This window comes from Zingiber officinale, chromosome 3B (genome assembly GCF_018446385.1).
Source record: "Zingiber officinale cultivar Zhangliang chromosome 3B, Zo_v1.1, whole genome shotgun sequence".
In the NCBI taxonomy this organism is placed as follows: domain Eukaryota; kingdom Viridiplantae; phylum Streptophyta; class Magnoliopsida; order Zingiberales; family Zingiberaceae; genus Zingiber; species Zingiber officinale.
In genome coordinates, this window is record NC_055991.1 from 79,424,816 (window position 1) to 79,448,917 (window position 24,102).

At 33.4% G+C, this 24,102-nt stretch overlaps 1 protein-coding gene and 1 long non-coding RNA gene across 2 annotated transcripts in view; both read right to left on the reverse strand.

The window, feature by feature from the left end:
* Positions 1 to 24,102, reverse strand: part of LOC122054963 — a 42,239-nt gene that overhangs the window by 15,610 nt on the left and 2,527 nt on the right. The window lies entirely within an intron of this gene.
* Positions 17,472 to 17,869, reverse strand: LOC122056632. The gene is made up of 3 exons (XR_006133331.1): positions 17,834 to 17,869; positions 17,670 to 17,752; positions 17,472 to 17,566 (listed from the first exon to the last, which is right to left on the reverse strand). It is a non-coding gene; the product is annotated as an uncharacterized LOC122056632 (long non-coding RNA).

A 24,102-nucleotide genomic window follows, 5' to 3' on the forward strand; every position in this document is an offset into this window, starting at 1 on the left:
GGTTGTAGTTTTAATTCTTGTCTCGAACTACCAAAGTACTTGACTACCCACATTAGGATGTCGTAGTGAAAGGTTGCCTATGGTTAGCAGAAAATTAGCTCCAATATATATTTTTTTAGTTGATTTTATTAGTATGAAGGGGCGGTTGAGATTTTGTTGTCGTCAAGATAATTGAGCAACTTCTTTCTCTTATGGTTATATAACCCTCTCTACAAGTCAAGGGTTGCAACTTTAATTCTTGTCTTGAATCCTACCAAAGTACTTGACTACCCACATTAGTATGTCGTAGTGAAAAAGGTTGCCTATGGTTAGCAGAAAATTAGCTCCAATATTTTCTTTTTAGTTGATTTATTAGTATGAAGGGGCAATAATAAAGCTATCCAACACCTCATTGGGACCTCACAGCTTCATGCACCGCCTCAGTTATGCCATTATTTTGGTCCCAAATTTGAACAATATGGCTTCAATAATGTATTTCGATACTTTTTTCTTTTTTAATATAAGTGTATATTAATTTAAAAATTATTTTGGTTAATATTTGAAAGGGAGTGGTGCAATGGTAGTAAAGTTGTTGTTGTGTGCCTCTTCTTCCTCGAGACTAGAGATGACAATGAGGTGAGTTTAAACCCGGCCCCATATTAAATCCGCCTCGTTCGGGGCGAGTTTAAAAACCCGGTCAAACAAGTTACGGGGAGTCTAAACCCATTGACCGGGTTTAAAAGCGGGTTCGGGGCAGGTTACGAATTTCAATAAGCTCGCCCCGAACCCGTCCCGTTATATATATAATATTTATGGTTTATAATTTATATTATATAATATAAAATACAATAATAATAACTTATTATTGAATTGTATTTTTTTTAAGCTTAGTGGATTGGCGGGTTCAACCCGCTATAGACCCGTCGGGTTTTGAGTGGGGCGGGTTGAAAAATTAGGCGGGATGGGTCCGAGTCCATTTTTTCTGATAGGGTGGGTTCTGGGATTGGCAAAACCCGACCCAAACCCACCCCGTTGTCATCCCTACCCGAGACCCCACATTGGCCGGAATAATTAAAAATTTTCATATGAATATACTAGAAGCATCCTTGATTATAAGAGCATAATAATTTGTCTAACATGATAATAGGATCCTAAAAATCTAAAGAGAGAGTTCTGAAATCTTGAAGCAATGGGACAACAATTGAATCCATGGATTGTGTGACACATTCAACCACCTCATACTTGTAATGAAATAACTGGTTAGAAAGGAGCTTGACAATTATGTCTAACATATAAGATAATCTTTCATATTTCACTTGCAAAAAGTTCCAAAGAAAATAACTTGCAAAAACAAAGCATATTAGCAACAGTTCTAAAAATAAAATACATTTAAGTACCATCTGTTAGCTTCCTTACTAATTGAGGCATTCTCAAAAGTTTCTTCTCCATTGATCTCAATGCTTTCCAAATGATTTATGCTTAGGATATTCACAGCCAACTCAGAGAGGATAGGACATTTATCCAAGCTTCTTTTTGTGGTAATTCAATCATCCCTACATAACCAACCTTTTTTAAAAAAATGATCCATTGAGGTTACACCTTCGGCTTTCCTCATATAATTTATAAGATTATTCTCAGCAACTACATACTATCCAAAAGAAAATTAACTGTCTTTAGGAGACATTCAAAGATGAAATATTAATTTAGATTAATTATGATAATCTTACAACAGATAACATCTCAAAAAAACCATCATTAATTTTATCATTCTAACTTAATTAAGAATCTTTATATCAGTAAAATTAACTTTTATCAAGCTAGAAAAACAACTAACAGCAGAACATGCCCCATGCTAAGTAGCATTATTAATTTTTGACTGGAATTCTGGTAACTTGGTCTATACAATACTAGATGTGGATGCTCCAACTTCTGAAAGATGGGCATGATGACATGGCAGAAAAAGAGGTATAACATGTGAATAGATCTTAAAGCACATTTTTTGAAACAACTATTTAGGTTTAGTTTAATTTGCCCTTGTGTAAAAAATAACATAGGTGTATAAAGAATAGCCTGGTACCAACACATACAGTGCCAACTTTGTACTGACCTGGACAACACAGATCCTAGTCTTATGATAATTGGAAAGATGTATAAAGAATAACATAGGTGTATAAAGAGAATAGCCTGGTACCAACACACAAGATCCTTGAAAAACATTAGGAAAGCAGATATCTATATTAATAGATTTGAAAAAAGGAATGTTTGTTTTTATATAAATGCTTCTGTTTCTCTATTGATAAACATCAACAAGCCACATTTGTGGTCAGCTCTACAGATCTTATTTTTCCATAGAACTCCATGCAATGACATATTATTATTAGTAATATTTAGAAATAGTGCGACTAGAAAAGGATACAATAAAAGTTGATGTTTTGCTAGGAAAAAAATAAAGATAACCAGGTGACAGTTTATTAACAACACAACTATTGCTAAAAGCACATTAAAAAAAATTAATGGAGCAAAACCTTGTATGTTTACTTGGGCAGATGGATGGCTCAATTCAACAATGAGTGGAGATATATTAGCAACTGCAAAGCATACCTTTTTGAAACTACACTAGTAGATGTCATTTGGGGTAATGGTTAGCATATTAAGAAGTCTAATATTTGCTTTCAATAGGAGGATTCCACATAGCATATACAAACTTCCCAATCAGGTATTGTCACCATAATAATGTTGTGAAGTTGATCCATCAGCCACTCATTCCATGCCTCTGAAAGGCATTAACATCAGAATGAAGAATACCAGCCATCACTTCAGCAGAAACACACTGCTTTGGTCTCTCTTTTGCACTAGAAAATTCATCAAAGTGTGTTGAAAGGCATTTCTTGCAAAGTTTGAATACAAACTATCTCCTCCATAAAATGATATCCAATTCGGGGTTTGATGCCACGATGCTAAATAGAAAACAGTGATGTCTTTATCAGCAAGGCTTTGAAGGATGACTCTCCTTGGCAACTAAGTATATCATCAAAAGTTACATATGGACATGGGAAAGGTTACTAAGTATATCATGGAAAAATCCATCCTCCATTAGTATTTCAGTCAATACTCTCTCAATAGTTCGTAACAGCTCTTAACTTGGGATTTTGTGAGGTGGGACTTGCAATAAAGTGTTTAAAGCAGATACTGCAAGTATTCTAGACTGAGGAAGTTGACTTTTCAAATTTATGAGAAAATGACCTATATGTCTATGTTATATATACATGGATTTCAAGTGAAAAATATATCAAGCACGGGTGTTCAAATTATACCAAGTAAATAATATTCATCAGGATACCATATCAATTTTAGCAAACAATATTTCCAATTACTAACCTGCAATTTCCCCTACAATTTTTAAAAGTAGATGTGAATCACTTCAAGACAAAGCAAGCATAAGCAATACTCTGTATACTTGCAATAAAGTGTTTAAAGCAGATACTCCAAGTATTCTCTAGACTGAGAAAGTTAACTTTTCAAATTTCTGAGAAAATAACCTATATGTATATATTACATATACACAGATTTCAAGTGAAAAAATATATCAGGCACAACTGTTCAAATTATACCAAGTAAATAATATTCATCAGGATACCATATCAATTTTAGCAAACAAAGTTTCCAATTACTAACCTGCAATTTCCCCTACGATTTTTAAAAGTAGATCTGAATGAAATGAGAATATGATCAAGATTTTCTAAGAAATAAATGACAAGATGAGTAATCAAATCAAAAGACAATTTTTGACGCATCAAAAACATCACAATCATAATTCATAGCACAAAAAATGCTCATCAAATAAATTTGTAAAGAGTAGCCATTACTTCCAACGCAAGCCTGTGTTCTCAAAGCCCATGGAATGGATTTTGGATATTAACTTAATAATTTCTAACTCGCCTGATTCAGCACCTGAAGCCTTGAAAAATCTTCTCGATATTCCAGAGATACCTCAATAATAGATTTTTGAGCTTGGTGGGAGCTGCATAGATATGCAGTGTAGGTGAGATTCAAATACTACAGCAGTTAAAGTCATAACTGTAGAATATATTGTTCTAAATGCATGATAGACGAATTAAATAATTAATTGCGGTAAATACTTACAGCGATCTCCCGCAGATCCGCAATCGGCAGTGGCGAAGACTCGCTGTCGGAAGAGCGATCACAATTTCGGAAAGCCCTCCGCAATTCCACAAACCAAATCCCGCCGTCTTGGATGTTTTCCTTTGACTCTGGTCGCACGCTTGCGATTTCACACTCCCTGAGCCTTGGACGGACCCCCATTATATAGGGAAATACCCAAGGGGTATAATGGACTTTTCCATTATGTGTAGTGGGGAACATGGGCCACGTTCCCCACTACCCCCATTTCCAACATCTCCCACTCGTCCAAGGTAAGTCACTAAGACTTTTTCATTCAGGTAAGTCACAAAGACTAGTTCATTCAGGTAAGTCACAAAGACTTAATAAGTCACATAGACTATTAGAGAGTTTAGTCACATAGACCATATTAGAACATCCAATCCATACTTAGAGAAAATGGTTCGTGCGACAGCAAGCACACTGAGCGATAGTTGCTAAGAAGATTGTTACACCTTGACTTAGCCGCTCGTTGAGCAATCAATGCTAATAAAGTTGTTACACTTTGCTTAGCTGCTCAAATAAATTAGAGACACACTCTTCATGGCACATAGCCTCTTTCCTGGTGGCACATAGCCTTTATCCAGGATCCATCCAATCTTCAAGTGACACACAGCCATTATCTTGAAGATATCCATGTCTTGCTATTTACCCAGATTAAATAATTTTCATTTACATCGATATGAACATCTCTAATCCCTTATAATGACCATTATGTCATGAGCATGTTCCATATCCAATATTCACATTCATTTCCGTACATAACAGAAATGGGTCGACCAGTGAATAACAACAAAAGATGTAAATCTATTTAATCTTCCTTTTTAGCTAGAATCAATTCATTTTAATCAGTCGCTTTCCTAGTTATGCTCCATAGACCGAATCATCCATAGTCATAGGATACACGCTAAAGTAGCAGACACTGATCAAAACTTCAAGTAGACAGCTAAATAGTCACTAAGGCAAAAATTGAGATTAACATATAATCTCAAAGGTCTCACATAGTAGAGAAACAGGGATTCATTCTCCTACATCCTTTATTGTCGCAATAGCACATGTGGTATGAATCACATGCTACGATGTTATTCTCTTTACGAAAAAGAGTGCATGTTGTCTTCAAATTTAACATCGTACAGATTTCGATCTAGACATACCTAACGTCTAATCCTGAATTCAACATATGAATTCTAATCTGGCTTTCAACAGGTTTAGTAAATGGTGGGTTCATTTACTTTGATCATTATTTACACATAAATGATCTCATCTTGACACAATTATCAAGGCGACCTCAACTTATGAATCTGTCTCTAATTTCATAATTTCAGCTACGTAAGCTGTTTCATAAGTAACGGTCTTACCCCTATTTGTACTTAACAAACAGAGATGATTGTCCATGTGAGTGGACCAATCTCCACCTGCCAACATGCTCACCGAGATCTTACATGAATGTAACAAATACAACATATACACTGAATAAATTATGACAAATGACATAATCATAACACAAAGTCTGATTGTTATTTCAATATTGTTACATTCTACGAAGTCCCAAAGACTTTACATGTTCTTTAAATGACTCTTTAGTCATTGGCTTAGTAAAAGGATCTGCAAGCATAACACGTGTAGGGACATACTCAAGAATGACTTTTCTTTTAGCCACAATATCCCTTACAAAATTATATTTAATTTCTATATGCTTGCCTTTGCTATGATATTTGGGATCCTTGGAAAAAGCTATTGCAGCTTGACTGTCACAGTAGACAGTTACTGGACTCCCACTATCCTCAGTAATTTTTAGATGCTTCAGAAACCTTCTCAACCAGACTGCTTCTTGCACAGCTGCTGAACATGCCACATATTCAGCTTCCATAGTCGACAAAGCTACACAAGCTTGTTTCTTGCTGTTCCAGGAGATGGCGCCACCATTCAGCAAGAATGCATAGCCTGATGTGGATTTTCTATCATCTAGGTCTCCAGCCCAATCTGCATCTGAATAACCTTTCAGACTCATATCTGATCCTTGAAAACAGAGACAATAATCTGTTTTCGCCTTCAGATATCTGAATATCCTTTTTACTATCTTCTAGTGTCTCGGTCCTGGGTTTGACTGGAAGCGACTGACCAAGCCCACAACATAGCTGATATCGGGACGTGTACACAACATAGTGTACATCAAACTACCAATAGCACTGGCATATGGTTTTTTATTCATCTCAGCTATTTCCTCTGGAGTTTTAGGACACATACTCTTGCTCAACACAGTACCTTTCACAATAGGTGTATGTTCTATGTTGCAATTAGACATGCTGAAATGATGTAACATCTTATTTATATAAGACTCTTGTGACTGACCCAAAAGTCTTTTAGGACGATCTCTTATGATCTTCACCCCTAAGATGTATTCAGCTTCTCCCATATCTGTTGTATCAAATTGTGATGACATCCACTTCTTGACTTCATTCACATATCCTATGTCATTTCCAACTATCAGCATATCATCAACATATAATGATAAAATGACATACTTTCCTTTTTCCTGTTTCAGGAAAACACAATGATCCTCATTGATCATCTCGAAACCATAAGATAAAATGACTTCGTTAAATCTTATGTTCCATTGTCTTGACGCTTGCTTTAGCCCATATATAGACTTTCTAAGTCTACATACTTTTTGCTCTTGGCCTTCAGCAATGAAACCTTCTGGTTGAACCATATAGATTTCTTCGTCAAGATCACCATTAAGGAAAGCGGTTTTTACATCCATTTGATGTAATTCTAAGTCATAATGTGCCACAAAGGCCAAAATAACTCTTATTGATACAAATTTCACTACGGGAGAAAATGTCTCTTCAAAGTCAATACTCTCCATTTGGGTATATCCTTTTGCAACTAAACGAGCCTTGTATCTGTTAATCGATCCATCTGCTTTCCTCTTTATTTTGAGAATCCATTTATTCCCAATAGCCCTTCGGCCCGGAGGAAGATCAACTAAGTCCCAAACATGATTTTGAATCATGGACTCCATCTCTTCAACCATTGCAGCTTTCCATTTTTCTCTAACTCTACATCCCAATGCTTCCTCAATGGATTGAGGCTCGTCGTCGTCAATTGGAAGTGTAACCAATGCCTCATTCTCAATATCAAACCTCTTCTTAGGTTTGATCTTACGAACACTTCTCCGTAAGTTGGGCTGTTGAGAAGTCAACTCATGACTCGGCATATCACTCCCACTCGGTTGACTAGACTCAGGTATCCCTTTTGACACCTCTCTCGTTGATAATATCTCATCCTCCTCAAATAGAGGAACATTTTTATCAACATCACCTCTGATTGGGAACTCTGTTTCGAGAAAAGTCGCATCTCTCGAGTCTATTTCGGAGATGGTTCCATCTAGTTGCTCACCTATGAAAACATAACCTTTGGAGGTCTCATGATATCTTATAAAGATACATTTCTTACCTCTAGGTCCCAGTTTTCCATACTTGTGAGAACTATCATGAACATAAGCAGCTGACCCCCAGGGTCTCAGATTACTCAAATCTGGTTTTCTGCCTGTCCAACGTTCATATGGGGTAGATGGAACTGACTTTGAAGGCACTTTGTTAAGTATATAGGCTGCAGTTAATAATGCATCTCCCCAATAGGAGATTGGCAAATTAGCTTGCGCCATCATAGACCTAACAATTTCAAGAAGAGTCCTATTTCTTCTTTCAGCTACCCCATTTTGCTGTGGAGTTCCAAGGATTGTCAACTATCTAATAATCCCTCTATCATTACATATTGTCTTGAACATATCAGACAAATACTCCCCACCACGGTTAGTGCGTAAAGTTTTAACTTTACGTTCCGTTTGATTCTCAACTTCGTTCATATAACGAATGAAGCAATCTAATGCTTCAGATTTGTGAGAAATCAAATACACATGACCGAACCTAGAGAAATCATCAATAAATGTAATAAAATAGGAAGCTCCATGTCTAGCCTTCACATTCATTGGACCACAAATATCCGAATGAATTAACTGCAATGTTGATTCAGATCTAATAGACTTACCAAATGGTTTCCTAGTTGCTTTTCCAGCAAGACAATGCTCACATATAGACAATTGAATCTTAGCTCGAGTGCCTAATAGACCCTCTTTAGCTAATCGATTCATACGTTCTTGTCCTATGTGTCCTAATCTAGCATGCCAAACCTCATCAGTTATATCTGCATCACTAGTTAAAGCAATGTTTGAAAAACAACCATCAATAGCATAATTGACATCTGGTTCTACATCAAGAACCATAAAACCATTTGTTAAATAACCATATCCGATTGACACTGAGTCAATCTTAAGTTCAACAGACCGACTGTAAAAATTAATACAATACCCTAAATCAAGAAGACATGTAACGGAAACAAGATTCCGTCGAATTTCAGGAGCATACAGGACATCATGTAGAAATAAAACTCTACCACCACGTAGGTTGAGTTTGCAAGTGCCGACTCCTTTGACTTCAACTCTTGCATTATTTCCCACATAGATCCACTTGTTGCCAACTGGTACCCGACGGTACTCAACAAATGTAACTCGTTCCCGAGCTACATGGTTGGTTGCTCCCGAATCTATAATCCACAAAGGATAAGAATCAGCTAACAACACTGAACTAGCAACAAAATGCTCTTGAAAAGAAGACACACTTGGATTTACCTTTTTCGGCTCAGTGCACTCCCGAGCAAAGTGGCCCTTTTTGCCACAGTTAAAACAAGTCAACTTGTTTTTAGGTTTCTTTCCAGTCTTCTTAACTACCTTCTTGATTGAGCCTTGTCCCATAACAGCAGCTTCCCTCTTCTTTCCCTTCCCTTTCTTGAACCATTTCTTCTTGGATCCATATGATCCTGCAGAACCTACAGCCACATAGGCTTGTCCAGAAATCCTTGCGGATTCAACTCTCTCCGCCTCCAATTCTACATGGCGTGAGACATCAGTGAAAGTCTTGATACTCTCACTGTGAGTTAAGGTCTGCTTCATGGTTTCCCAAGAATCTGGAAGTGAACGTATAACTGCTTGAACCTGTTGTTCATCAGTCAACTCATGACCAGCAGTTTTAAGCTCCCGAATCATGTTCGACATCTCCCTGAGGTGTTGAACCATTGACACATTCGGACGCTTTTTGTAGCTGTCAAATTTAATTGTCAGCTGTCGAAGCTTGCTCAGACTTACTCCACTGTATTTTTCTTTAAGGGCAACCCAGACTTCATGAGCCGTCAGATATGACTCATATTCAAAAACTAGGTCGTCTATCATTGAACTAATCAATATACCCTTTGCAGTGGAGTCCTTTTTCTTCCATGCCTTATAGGCATCAAGATCTCGTCTATGTTGTGCAGTGGGACCATCTACAGGTACTTCCATAACCTGATTTACAGCCTCTAGAACTTCTTGTTCCTCAAGTACATATTGTATCTTGAGGTGCCAGATCTTGTAGTTATCCCCATTAAGTTTTTCACCTTTGTTGAGTTCAGCTATTATGTTTTTGGTTGCCATAATCTATCATAAATAAACACATTATTTAGTATTCAGTGTAAATCATATGTATGCAATTTATGATTGACTTAATATTACTTTGAGTTAGTTTACAAAATCAAGTGACAACTGTGTTTTCACTCATCATCCGTATGACCAATCAAATTAATATTAATCAATTCTATTACATACATCCCAACAAATGAACTAATCATTTATAATATCATGAATTCATTAATTAAATGAACTAATCATTTAATATATCATGTTTTTTTTAATTAAATGAACTAATCATTTAATACATCATGAACTAATCATGCATCATGTCAAGCAAACAACATAAATAAATGAACATATCATTAATATAAAATTATGCTGCAAATTGTTAACATATAACCAACTGACATGAATGAAATGGACTAACTATTGTTCATACAAAACGACAATAAAAATAACAGAACTCTAATAAACTAGATAGGCAACTACCACTCCCACTAGGACGGACACTAGTGCAGTGGCTAATATAATCCTCTCACCTGGACTCATTTGGGGTAATTACAGGCGGGACGCTTCAAGGCTCTCTATTGGATCCACAATTGGATCCTTTTCAGGTTCCTCCTCGATCATTTCGGGTCCTCTTCGAACTCTTCGGATCCTCTTGATCATCGATAAAGCGGTTCCTCACATAATACAGAATATGTGACGTTGATGACGCCCCAAATATAGTCTGCTATCATCCTAGGATTTGTTGGCAATGAACGCATCAAAGCCCAAATCCTATAACTGTCCAGGGCTGGAAACTCGCTCAAGTTTCCAAAACAGATCATCAAGCCGTCCAATGTGTCCGTCGATTCCATAAGTAGAGTTATACTCTATCTCCTGAATCTGCTCCCTGAGCTGATTTCGTCGCACTTCGCGACGAGTCAATGTGGTAATCGTCCGTGCCATCTGAAAAATTGAAAATAAATAAGTCAGTACAAAACCGACTAACCAGTACAAAACCGGCTTATTTCAATTTATACAGGCATAGTACCAACAACATAATCAATCAAGAAAAACAAATCTTCTCGATATTCAGGAGTTAAGTCAACAATTAGAACTAATCTAATTGGTCAAACCCATCGGATCGGTTGATTAGGGATCCAGATCCTAAGCTTGGTCCATTGTCCTTAATTAGAACTAATCTAATTGGACAGGGATTTTTGTACCTATGTTCTGTTACTTTTTTCTCTAAGTCCATTTCTACCAATTTCAGACCTATTGATCAAACTCAGGTCCGTTTGATCAAACTAATGTCCATTGGTTTAAGTCCGATCAATTAGAACAAATCTAATTGTTATGATCAAATCTGACCCATTAGAACAAATCTGGTCATTTGATCATATTTGGTCCAAGCTCTAATTAATCAACCCAAATTCATTTCAGGGTTGGATCAAATTGGTTCGGTCAAATCAACTAATGATTTAAATCTGAATCGGATCTAAATGGACCAAAATTACTCTAGATCATTTATTATAAATAGAAATTAATTGAAACTAATATTCAATTAATTATTACATGCATCAATATAAAAAATACTGCTACGGTACAGTAGACATGCATTAACATATTTCAATGATGCATTATTCGGCAAACATAACATGTATGCAATAATTCATAATGAAACATTTCATTTTTTTTATATTTAATTGCATGTAGCATCTTCGCTCACGTTTTTTTTTTTTTTTTTTTTTTTTTTAATCAAACTTTTTCTCATATGAAGCACTGTGCTTCGTTATTTCTTCGCATCACCGTTTTCTCCGCCGTATGCACCCCATGTTCGCACGTTGCTCAAGTCACGCACGCCACGCAACCGCGACGGACACGGTCGCCGGCCACAAAGGACACTGGCGCATCATCGATCAGCCAGAATTTCTTCACTGACCTTTGCCGGCTCCAGTAAAAATCACGAAATCATAACGACTCAATCGCTGAAATTGCAACCCAGTTGCAAGTCTTCCTGTGACCTTATTGTCGGCAATCATCGGAGACAAACTCCGTTCCACATCCCTTCTTTCGAGATGGTGATTCTTACCAGGGACCCCGTCGACGGTGAGCAACGTTGTATGCTACGACACATTAGTCGTGAAAAATAGCGACCACATGAGAAAAAACATCCGAACGACGATTTCATAATTCGTCTCTTAGCATTTAGAAATAACTACGTGCTCTGATACCAATGTAGAATATATTGTTCTAAATGCATGATAGACGAATTAAATAATTAATTGCGGTAAATACTTACAGCGATCTCCCGCAGATCCGCAATCGGCAGTGGCGAAGACTCGCTGTCGGAAGAGCGATCACAATTTCGGAAAGCCCTCCGCAATTCCACAAACCAAATCCCGCCGTCTTGGATGTTTTCCTTTGACTCTGGTCGCACGCTTGCGATTTCACACTCCCTGAGCCTTGGACGGACCCCCATTATATAGGGAAATACCCAAGGGGTATAATGGACTTTTCCATTATGTGTAGTGGGGAACATGGGCCACGTTCCCCACTACCCCCATTTCCAACAATAACATGGGGAAGATATAATATTAAAAACTAACCTAGTGATAAATAAAGTCATAACATGAGGAAGATAAAATATTAAAAACTAACCTAGTGATAAATGTTGTGAATAAAACTGCATTCTAATTCTAAATTTATAGAGTGAAGGAATGAATGTGCATGGTTAAAGCAATGTATTTAAGACAAACAACATAAACAAGATAATAGAAGAATACACTACCATAGCTAAATGCCTACGAATAGTTTGAGTTGAAAGAACTGAGTAACAACCTAGTAGTACTAAATGATTTGGATCTTTTGAATCCTGAAATTTTGCTCGGAGTGAGGACACACTTGGAAACTAACGACAGCCATCGCTTCAACATTTTGAAAGATGTCGCAAGCCTAAAGATTTAGAAAACAATGAAAAACTTATCTGAATTGATTGTTTTACAAGTGACAAAACACAACAAATATAAATAGTCTGAATAGAAATTAATGAACTAATAAACTTAAGAACTTCAACTAGTAAGGGTTTACTTTACATTGTACTCTTATCATACTCATGTTCAATGCCAACACTCTCCAAATGGATACTTAATATCACTATTGATCGTGTTTAAGAATTTTAAGAAATAATTTGTACAAAACAATTTCAATGCCACCATCGGGTGGAATGATTTCACACTCCTTGACTATTAATAAAAACTAAATGGTTCCTACTACTTATCAATGGTCAGTTTCAAAGCATCAATATCATTGCCATGATTATTCTTGACATCGAATAGGGGGTGTTGGGGTAATTCTCTCACCTTATTATCATTTTTAAAATTTCTCAAAAACTATAAATACACAAAGTATTAAGTTTAGGTGAAGATAAAAAATATAAAAAATATTTATTAATATATTGTCATCCGTGTAAAACCGGTGATATGATGATTGCGATAATCTCCACGTGTTTTGCATGTATGCTTTGTCAATAAGTGCCCATCTTGGCCTACAAGAATGCTATAGTAAGTCTCAATAATATTGAGTTTTGTATTCCAAAAAGACAAAGAATACATAAGAGCAAGTACCTTTTTTTCCAAGCATGACTCCAATTTCTATACCTAATTGTGACTTGACAAGAAAATCAACATTTGGAGCAGATTGAAACAATAGTGATTCTACCTAATCAATCAACATTTGGAGCTTCCAATAGAATACGATCCAAAATACAAATATGTATCCTTAAAACCACATATATCAATTAAATTGTTACCTGAAGTAATTCTAAAAAACTTATATTTCAAAAAACAAGCTCCCAAATCACAAAAGGTCATGCAGGAAATTACTACTAAAAGCTCCAATAGCATCATGAAGACAGCTCCATGTATGCATCCACTGGAATCAATTCCACAACTTCGCCCTAAAAATATCTCTATAGTTAAATCAATGTAGAAAACTAATGTAATTGTTCTACTAGGTAAAGTAAAACCATCAAAGATCTTCAATCATCCACCACAAAGGGGTGATGATTTATTTTGTTGAATAAAATTGATAATTTTGTTATGGGCATGGTATGTAGAAAATGTTATAAACATCATTTTAGACTAAAGATTTCTAAATGAACAATGAGAAACTAGCTAAAGCATAAAGGAAGAATAAAAAATTGATCCCGTTTTAAACCCACATATTCCTTATCTCCTCTTATACCCGATGGGTTCAATCATAATTTGTATTCAACAATTCAATTTATTTATTTTATTAAATTAAAATCCTAAAAAAAAATTAAAAACCTTTATAAAAATCTATACTTATTAACAAAGGCATAATAAAAAATCAATAAAAATGATAAGATACGAAGGAAAAGAGTGAATAATAATAGTAAATTAGAATACTATTAATAAAAATGAAAAACACGAGATGCACAAAGATAAAGAACAATAATATGATAACGTTCAAATACACTCAAACAATAAATAAGAAGTAAAAGGAAAAGAATGACAAAGTGAAAGAGAAGAAGGATGAAAGCCAAAGAATGATCGAGCAATACATATTTTAAGAAAGAAAAAAACGAAAAAGAGTTTAAAAGAAAAGAAAAAAAAGGTGTACAAGTAAAATTGAAATGAAGGCATGTAAAAATAATAGAAAAAATAACTAAGAAAATAAAAATTACTGGTGGAGGAGAAAAAAAGAAGAAAACAAAAGAAAAGAAAGAAAAGGACAAGAAAATCCAAAATAACAAAGGAACACAAATACATGAAAATAAAAGTGAAAAAGAAGATTACAAAGTTGGTGATAGTTCATGAAAATAATAAGAGAAAGGGACCAAGTAAAAAAAAACAATTGGTGAAGGAGACATATAAAAAAAAGTAAAGATAAAGCAGAAAAATAGAAAAAAAACTCAAAGAAGAGTAAAACAAAAAGAAAAAGAAAGAAGTTAAAGGTGACAACAAGTACAAGTCAAAGAAAGAATAGGGAAAAAAGTATGTGAAGCATATAAAATATAGTTAAAAGAATAGGTACAAAAGAGTTAAAAGCATATAGTTTGTCACACAACAAAAATAATGATGTTATAAAATGATAATAAAGACAAATAACAATGCAATAAAGTAAACAAAACAAAAACGGTAGATAATGAAGGAGATGCATGTGACATCATGCAAGCACTAAACCACCAATAAAACTAATGAATAGTTAAAAGATATTAAGTAAAATTCAAAAAGGGAATGAAGTAGAGGGATGAACAGTGAATCATTATTTAGTTTAACAGCAAAGATCTTACATTTTATCTATTGTATATAAATAACTTATGCATGTGGGGTTGTTCTTTTTTGGCAATATACTGATGTAGGTAATATATATGCTTTGGCCAATTAAGAACAAAGTGTAGTGTAACTGAGGTTTCATAAGGTAGGAGGATACTACCACAGCCAGTTTTCTGATTGTGTGTGTGTGTGTGTGTGTGTGAGAGAGAGAGAGAGAGAGAGAGAGTTATATGAGAGCGTGCATGTGCAATGGAAGTACCTTCAAGTATGTCAAGATGTGGAGAAAGTACACACACCTATTTAATAAGATGATAAACTAAAAAGGACGGAACTGCTTACAGATTGATAAAATGACAATACTATATAAAATTGGTAAATAAAAGCATAAATTCTCGATGTATGTTTATTTGTGTGTTTTAACTCTCATGTAAAATAGGATACTATATTCATACTCAATGGACTTTGTACAAATGTTTACTTTTTGTAAGTAATAAACATGGCTATTAGGGTGAAGGCAAGGATTACATTAAATTAATGTTTGCTCAATGAACATAAGAACCATGCTTCTTCTTCATGATCATATTTTTATAACATGAACAAATTCTTGGGAATTCACAACTTTTGCAATTCTTCCTAATGTTTGGTGTAACAACGGTTAGCACATTCAATGATTTTTAACTTATGGTTGCATATTAGCTTTACAATTTCATAGGCAATTTCTATTAAAATAGCTTTATCAGCTAAACCATAATCTGTGAACACGTAACTTCTGAAATCTACAAGATACTAAAAGAAAAAAAGTTCCATAATATTAGATGAGAAATTCTATTTTTAATCAAGGTGGAAACTATTTAAGATATTGATTACTTTTAGATAAGAGAGGAGCATAAATGTTCAATTCTTATATTAAAACAAACCCATAAATGTGTGCGCGTTTATGCATGTGTATTGAATTCAACTTGCAAGTAGACTTTAAAAGTAACAATTAATGTTTTCTCTGAAATAAGTAATAAACCATGTTAAAAATTATAGGATCAAGGCAACAATTGCATGAAATAAATTTTGCTACAGCAAAAATAAGAACCATGTTATTCTACAATGGCATCCATGCTTGGAAAGTTTTGCTACATTTCTTACCTAAATGTTCCGGAATTATATCTCCATAATTTACATTATTACCTAAACATATGTTAAGGAATTCACAACTTTGGACAGCTACTACTACCCTCTTTCTAATGTTTTAACAATGGTTGGCACCTTCAATGATTTGAAGCTATGGTTATGTATTAGCTTACAATTTCAGAAGCATCTTCCACAGTAATACGTTTAGAGTTTAGACCCTAATACGTTCAGTGAAGATACTAAATAAACAAAACACTAGATGAAAAAAGTTTCAAAATATGAGATGAAAATTTTCATTTTTAAGCAAGGTGGGAACATTTTAAGATAGCTTGAGGAGTTTTAGTTTAGTTTTTACAATATTTATTATAGCTATTTTAGATATTGTAATAAGAAGTTGTAAACTTGCAAAATGGGTAATAAGTGATTGTGCTTGCTGAATAAATGCATAGTGAGTAATGTTCCTTTGAGCTTGCTTGGCCCAACAAGTGCAAAGGTAGCTCATCTTGAATAAATGTTCTGTGCCACTGTTGTTGCTAAGCCGTATTTGTACATAAATTTATATGAGAGGTCAATACGTGATAATATAACCACTTGGCCAACTCTTTATTAGAAAAAAAAATCACTTAGCCAATTGATTAAAGGATCATGCAAGGAACATTTGAATCAAAGCCTCGAGGTGAGATGCCTAAGGCAAAAAAGTACTCAACCAAAAGAACAAATAGTATGACAAAAATTGATGGCCAAATCTAAAATAGTATATAGTCTAGGTGTTGAATATTTGGATTGAACTTAACTATTACCAACCACTTAAGTGAATGTTGGAATGATCTAGACTAAAAGTATGGTTAACTTCACAACTTACACGAATTAAAACCACCATTGTTATCACAAATAAAAATGCTAGTGCACTTGCTACTCAATTTGAAACACCATACAACTGTTTAAATAATAGAAGTCCATTAATAAAATCCAAGAGTAAAAATAATTAGTTGTAAAGCCAAACTCAATTACTAAAGTGTAAAAATAGCAACCTACACTACTTATCAATTATACGATAAGCACAACCATATTTAATCTATCCATTAGAGTTTGTTCAATTTCTCTGAATGTAAATTTTTTAAAACAAACGTAGTCAAATGCAAGTTACTGTTAGTAGCAAAAATGACTAATAAAACTAGTTTAGAAAAATAAAAACAACCAAACAAGTTTGTGTTCAAATGATCTCTAACAAAAATGTTAGCCCAAAAGTAAATGATCTAAAAAATAACATGTTCAAGATATTATGATCATATTTGATTTGCATAACATGCATCTTGACACTAGTCATACATAAGAGTTTGGATTTACTTAGAAGATCCTAACAGTTTGGATAGTTTCTTGATGTAGAATCTAGCTAGGTGCTACAGTAAACTGCAAATGGGCAAGTCAGAGTTCTTTACATAATTTTCTGTGAAACTTGGTAGGATAGCACAAAATCAACACCTCCCTCCCGGATCTGTAAATGGATTCAATTTCTTCAACGAATAACAATGATCCAAAAAGATCTCATTGATGGAATCTTAATCCGTGGCAGGTTTAGGGGGAGAAATTATGATTACCAGCTAATTTCTTCGATCAGTGAAACCAATAGAATCATCCATCACGGTTTAAAGAATTCTAGACCACCCTGGTCAATGAAAAACTGAAAACATTCCAATCAGTAAAGTCATATGGGAAAAAAACCACCAGCCAGATTAAATTTACGATAGCTGATATCTCTCACCGGACAAGAAATATCGTGGTCTGGAATGGGGACACAACTCAGAACAAATGATCTTGTGAGGAAGATGAACGGAGATTATCCATCGCCAGAGAGGAGAGGAGACTTACAAGTTGCCCGCGCTGCAAGAGGAGAAAACAGATCGACCATTCGCGAGAGGAGGCGATCGCGTGACGTTCGGGAGCTCCAGAGAGGGCCGCTCGGGAGGAGAGCGACACGGGAGAGAACGGTTTAGGGTTTAGAGAAGGGCATCAGGATGACTCAACGGCTACAATTATTATGGGTCGTAACAGGATGACTCAACGGCTAAAATTATTATGGGTCGTAACAGGATGACTCAACGGCTAGGGCGTAACGGCTAGACGATTCTTATAGCTCGTATGACTAACGGCTACAATTCTTAAACTCGATTTAATCATCTAATAACTTTAATGCCTAAATTCAACAGAGTTTAATTTTATCCGGATATTTTTATATAAACACTATTTTTTTAGATAAAAAATTATCTCAAAATTTATAATAAAAATATTTTTTTAGCACACAATCATTATGAATGCATACCATATAATAAAATAGATATAGATTATATTCGACCCTCATGAGTTAGGATTGAATTAGCCCCCACATTAACAGTAAGTAAGTCAACAAATTAGTTAATCGTTAATTCAATTGGACGAGTTAGAATTGTAATTAACCCATCTAGAGGGTCGCTTGGGGCGACACAGAGAGAAAAGAGTATCAGGATGACTAAAATTAGGGCTATAATTCTTAAACTCGATTCAATCAATTTGGTTTATAATAACCTTAATGGCTAAATCAAATTCAACCTTAGAGTTTGATTTTATCAAAATCAACCCTTATACATCGCCAAAGTAACCCTAATCAATCAAAAATATATTCACTAAACTCAATCAATACATTTAATATTATTTATTAAACTATGTTGTTATTTTTATTTTTTTTTTATTGTAAAAAGTATATAAGAGTGAAACAATATTTAAAACAATTTAGTTAAAATTAATTTGAACAATTTGAGATTTTTTTTATATAAATGTTAACTTATTTAATAAAAAATTATTTCAAAATTTAAATTCTTTGTAATGATAAAAAAAAAAAAAATTAACACACAATCATTGTGAGCTCATACTATATAATAAAATAGTATAACTAGGTTACATTAGGCCTCCACTGGTTGGAGTCGAATCATCCCAGTTTGAATCATAATCTTATCGATAGATTGGTTAATTGTTGACTTAATTGGATGGGGGTTAATTAGTCCATCAAATTTAAACATGAACTAATGGTTTAAATTATCGATTGAGAGATTTTTTTTTAAATAATTGTTGGACTGTTTGAGTCATTATTTTAATGATCATAATTATTTGATCAATTTTCAATCAATAATTATATTTAATTGATCGTTGTTTCCCAAACTCTATAAATAAACTACTATATTCATTATTTTTAAAACAAATACTTTATTCTTATCTCTCAATTCTTAAAGCTCAATTATTTTCAACTTCTCATCTTTATTTCAAGTGATAGAAGTTCATCTTAATCTTAAAAAGGTAAGGTCGTAAGGCGAAGGTAATTTTAAAATTAAACCTCGATTATTGAATTTAACAATAATGTGTTATAGTTTCATTTCCAATATTTGAGATGCAGAAAATATAAAAAAATTTCCAGATTCAAGAAACTCTTCCTTTTAAAATCATCTGTTTATATTAAATATTTGAGAAAAACATTCTTTTGTTTCGAGATACCTACAAAACATAAATTTATAATGTATCTTACAAGTATTAATTGAGTTTGCAGTAAACCAGTTTCAAAAATAATTATTTAGATTTTTATCAAAAATATAGATGTACCTATTCTAATTTATTGTAATATTTTAATATTGAATTAAGAGAATTATTAGTTATATTTATTTATATGGAATATCTTTCTTCAAGTTTTAATTTTAAATGTATATTTGAGGAGTTTTTATCAAGAATCATTTAATCTAGTTGTTAAATGTGTTCTTTAATCATACTTATACAATTAAAAAATTAATAAGATAAGGTAAAAAATATAGAATTATAATTTTTGATAAATTAAATAATAAATTATCTATCTTCTAATATTTAGAACTAGACAAACTCATTCGTACGATATCAATTGATGTATTTATCTCTAAAATATTTTCAATATTATTCGATAATATTAATTTTTAATAATGTAAGTATTGAAGAATTTAAATTTGTATACCAATCTGTAACTATAATTTATATTTTAATATTTGATGTGTATGTCATGCTTAAATTTATGCATGCAAAATGGATTAAAAACATTAGAAAATCAAATTAAATAGTTAAAATTGTTATTTTTTTATGTATGGTCAATTTTAGTATGTTAAAACAATAGGTAGATATTATGAACTTAAGAGTATCTATATCAAATACTCTATTAAAAAATTTTACCTTAAATTTGGATATGCTAGCTAAAAAATCTTTACATCAGCTACTCTATCCATTCCCTAAATATCATAGAAGAGAGAGAAGAAATAAAGAAGCTGATATATGGTGTATTGAAAAGTGAATATCCAAATTTAATAAAGTAACTTTTTTACTCTAAATTATGTATTTTAGATAGAGAAACTGATGTGGATGCTCTAACAAATAAGACCTAAAAATTTTCAAATGATGTGTAAATACATATATATTATTATAAGATTCATTCGATATATATATTTGTATTTTTTTTTAGAAAATGCTAATACTATAAATGTACATTTATTCTTGTACAAATGGAACATATGTAATAATATTTATGACATTTTAAAAGTTTTAGTTATTATCCTACTTCTTATTTAGTTGTAATGAATTTTTATAATATAATTTAAATTTTAAATGATTGTAGCACTAATGATTTTTTATATTGTAGTATGTTAGCAACGAAAGTAAAATAAGAAAAATATTTTTATTACCATCTTAACATTTATTTAGTTTCATTTACTTAAATTAGATATTTTACATGAAAGGTTAGTTATATATTATGATGATTTAATATCATTTAAAGATTCTTATTTTTCCTGATTTAGCTTTTATTTTACAAACTATTAAACATAATTTATATGGTATTTTCAAAATTATATTTCAAAATATAAATTAGAAAGTAATGGATGTGGATAAAACACCGAGTATTAGTCACAAAAGCACAACTTCTATTATGAGACAAGATGTCCATGAGTTTCTAAATTTTAGATAAAAATTTAATAATTATTTTATAATTTCCTTAGATTTCAATAAAATAGATAGTGAGTGAGGTTTTAATATTCTATGATAGTAATCATATAAGATCCAAAGTTATCTCATTTTCTCTATTATAGCATAGAAGATTTAATCTTGTTTAGTGTCAACCATTTTAAAATAAAAATTTAGTCCTAGGGATAATATCTTAGATGAAGGACAATTTGAAAGGAATTTTTTTCTCCTAACTGCATGAATTCTAGGAGCAAAAGGAATTCATACAGAGAAAACATGGATTTAGTTGCATCGAAAACATGGTATAATAACATGAAGCATAAAACTTGATTAAAGAGTTATCATTGTCTTTAGCGTTGTCCCAGCAATCCAAAAATCCTTAAGGAAGAAGAAGTAGCGAAAGCAAAGAGAAAACATCTTCCAAGAGAATTAAGGAGTGACGGTGCCGCAAAACTTTTTGTTGATAGGGAATAAGAAGTTAAGTCAAGATACCTAAACCCTTGGGAACCAATCCTATATATAGTGTGTTGGGTGCTACTTGGAATACCATTCTGTTTCCCCTGAAAAAAAATTTATACAAGCACAGAACTTTTCCTACCAACCCATGTGCTCTTCAGAAGTTAAACTTGGATTGGAAACAAAACTTAACATTTTTACTCCAAGTTCAACCCTTGTGTTCTTTTCAAGTTAAACCATATTACAGAAGTTGATTAAATATTTATTTCAAGAATTGACTTCCAGGTCGTTGGTGAGGCACTAGACCTTCTTGATTATGGGATCATCCACCACTTCCTAGACAAAGTCTTTCAAAGAAATTGAATATTTAAACTTCTCAGAGTAACCTTAGGTTTAACTACAAAGACATCAATCAAAGCATAAGATCGAAACTCAAAATCGAAGCGCAAAAATGAAAACACGAAATCACTAGCCTCTTGTGTTGGTATTTCAGGATCTATACAAAGAAAACAAAACTAGTTTTGTTGCGGAATAAATAACAAGTTGTACCTTTCTTCATAGACAAAGACCTCTTGATATCTTCTGTTGTATTCCTCTCTTCTTCTATGACGTCGTGTGAACGATGATCTACCAAGACAAAAACACCTGTACCCTTTTTGTTTCCAAGCCGCCTACCACCAAAGGATGCAAAGAAAGGAACGCCCCCTCCTTCTTCTTCTCCTCCAAACTGTCGACCACCAAGGTGCTTCGTCTCTTCGTTTTCTTTTCCTCCAAGCTTCGACCACCAAGAAAAGAAGTGGGGTGACGACCCTAGAGGAAAGAAAAGAAAGAATGGGCGCCGGCCTTAAGGGAAAGGAGAGGGTTTTTTGTTGTAGAGAAAAACTTATCAATTTTTAATTGATTGATTTTTGTGGCATAACCTCTTTTCCTTTTATAACCCTTTACCCCAGATAAAAAAGAAGAAAAAATAATAGATTTTTGTTTAGAAAAAATCTCTAGAAAAGAATTAACATAATTCTTTTTAGAAAAATTTCTTAAGAAAGAATTAGTATAATTCTTTTTAGAAAATTTCTAAGAAAGAATCAATATAATTCTTTTTAGAAAAATCTCTAGGAAAGAATTAACATAATTCTTTTTAGAAAAATTTCTTGGGAAAGAATTAATATAATTTTTTTTAGAAAATTTCTAAGAAAGAATCAACGTAATTCTTTTTAGAAAAATCTCTAATTCTGTTGAGAAAAAAATCTCCTCCCTTTTTTTCCTTTTGGTTTGGCCGACCTTGCTTGGGCACCAAGCAAGGCTTGCCCGACCCTTTCTTAGGTAGGAAGCAAGGCTTGGCCAGCCCCTTGCTTGGGCACCAAGCAAGGATGTGGCCGACCCTTTCTTGGGTAGGAAGCAAAATCAAAACGGATGAATGTGAGACTTTATAGTGGCTACAACAGAGACTAAGAGAAGGAATTGGTTTTAGCCTCCTGATGGACTTGAGCTTCCTGTGTTCGACCGAACACCCAACTCAAGTTCATCAATAATAACTCATACCACTAAAGAGTTATTATTGAACTATCACATCAATCTCATATTACAATATGGGCTCCTTCTTATCATGAGTGTGTTAGTCTCCCTGTGTTTAAGATATCGTATGTCCGTTAATTAAATGAGTTACTGACATCTCACTTTAATTAACATCTAGCTCTAAGAGTAGTACCACTCAACCTTATTATCATGTCGGATTAAGTTCACCTGCAGGGTATACATGATAATCTTTATGAGCTCCTCAAGGGGACATCATCAACCTAGATTACTAGGACACAGTTTCCTTTTATAATCAACAACACACCATATAAATAATATTATTTCTCAACTTATTGGGGTCTATTGATTTAACTCAATAAATCTCACCATTTGATAAATTAAAAAATAAATACTAAGTATATGTGTTTGTTATTATATCGGGATTAAGAGTACGCACATCCAAAATAACAGAGGTTTTGTTCTTTTATGTAGTCAATATAAAAAGAAGCAACCTCAAATAGTCCTACTCAATACACACATAGTGTACTAGTATAATTTTATAGTCAAGATAAACTATTACCAAATTACACTACAACCATTCCAATGGTTTATCCCTATCCATCTCGGTCGTGAGCTACTATTTATAACTTATAAGAAACTGATAATATGATCTTCTGTGTGGCACCACACACCATGTTATCTACAATATAAATTAAATGGACAACCGATTTAACTAAATGCGGACATTTGACCAATGCCATTCTGATTTCAAAATAAATGTTCATACAAAAGCTAGATTTTTAGTATACATCTTAGCAATCTCCACTTATACTAAAAACTATGTCATACATCTAATTCTCATCCCCTCAACATGCCCATCAAAAACTCTCGCCGGAAGAACCTTAGTGAAAGGATCTGCCAGGTTATCTGCTGATGTAATTTTTGCGACAACAACTTCTCCTCGCTTTACGATATCTCGTATCTGGTGGTACTTGTGCTCAATGTATTTACTTGTCTTATGAGCTCGTGGTTCATTCAAGTTTGCTATCGCACCACTATTAT